The sequence below is a fragment of the Netta rufina genome (assembly GCF_964035555.1).
Source record: "Netta rufina genome assembly, chromosome: 1".
Classification (NCBI taxonomy): Eukaryota; Metazoa; Chordata; class Aves; order Anseriformes; family Anatidae; genus Netta; species Netta rufina.
The window spans coordinates 71,800,860-71,802,585 of record NC_140123.1 but is presented as its reverse complement, the minus strand read 5'-3'; positions in this window follow the sequence as shown (position 1 = coordinate 71,802,585).

Genomic DNA, 1,726 nt, shown 5'->3' with positions numbered 1-1,726 from the left:
CAGTTATAATGAAGAGGTACATAAATTAAGCTTTAGGCTTATGTTGAACTCAGGCATTAGAGATAGGGATATAATACTTTTCCCAGAGGACTAATTCCAAATCTTTGACCTGTATGTGCCAGGAGACATGCATTTCTGTGACTTGATGAGATTCTTGTCCTTTTATTCAATCATAAATTATAACGGGATCATATGAAGGATACTCAGAATTCTATTTCTGTGGTATCTTCTTTTTTTTTGCAAGGAGAAATGTCACTTTTCATTGGCCTGAGAAAAGAGCAAAGAATTAGATCTGACAAGCTCTATGACAAGCAGAGACTGTTCCTCTCCCTGTTTCACACTTGCCCTTTCTTTTTAGTCACTTCTCCAGCTATCCCAGAATTATTTCAGAGTTACGGATTTGATAAGGATGTTAACATCTACTTAAGTCCCCTTACATATTAAGGACAGCAACCCACATTCACAGTTGTATTTAATCTAAGCATTTTATTTCCTTTTTCATTTTAGCATAACTTCCCTAGGTTCTTAATATTTTAGGATTATTTGAGCAAAAATGTCTCTGAAGACAAATTTCAGACCTGATCTCAAGTCACTGCTGCCCATAAATGAGTCTGGTCTCATATAGGGCCACGGGACAGAGGCACTTGGAAGGAGTCAAGGAATGCAAATTGGTATGTGATGGCTATCAAACCTCAAACTGTACTAGCCAGTGAGTAGGGTAAGTATCTTGAAAGCTAGGTGTGTGTCTCTGTGAGTGTGGCACAACTTGGGGAGGTGGCTGCTGGAGGACCCAGGAGCTCCAGGCTGACTGCCAGAGGGTCCTTGGGGCCTGAAGATCAACTGAGAGACCCATTTGTGTATGTGCGTGGGTGCGGAAAGATGTGTGAGGGTGCCTGTGTATCTGTACCTGCAACTGGAGTGGGGATGCGGCTTGGAGGCTCAGGTGCCAGCAGCTGGGGAGACTTGGGGATTTGGGGAGCAAGTTAATGCATAGACTGGGTGTCTAAGGTCAGATCCTGCAGGGGCTCACAGTGTATATAGGTAAGTAGGTAGGTATGTGTGTATACATACACGTATTTCCCACTAACAGTCCTTCATCCTGACCAGCCAGAGGGGAAGAGGATGAGGCCATTGGTGTTTGTGTGGGTGCTGAGTGTGGCTGCTGGTGCTGCTCTCCATGGCTGGCCATGTGTGTACGTATGTATGGAATGAGATGGACGTCAAGAGACTCTGTTAACGAATGCAAATTGCTATGACTAGATATATTTTTATTTTTAATGCCAGGGTACATAGTTCGCTCTCTTTCTAGCCAGCCAGGTATGACCTACTGTCATATCATCTGCAAGTTTTTGGGAATGTATCTGAGCTTTTATATTAGGCCTTTTTTATTTTCTCCTTCACACGAAAGGCCAAAGAGGGGACATCCTATCCGCTGAGATACCCATCAAATCATCCGGTGACGATAACATCTAATTTTTCTGCAAAACAAACCAAACCAAACCAAAACCGACAACACCTCTTTGCCGAACACTTTCCCTCGACAACTGCTGGCGGGGGGAAGAGGTTGCCAGAAGCGGCCGATGCCTCTCCCTCCCCACTGCCCCCTGCCTCCACACTGCCCCAGCCCACCTCCTGCCAGCCCTCCCCGCCTGCCCCGGCTCCGCCCCGCAGCCATTATATGGCCGCCCCGCCGGGGAGGGGGGAGGAGGAGGAGGAGGAAGAGGAG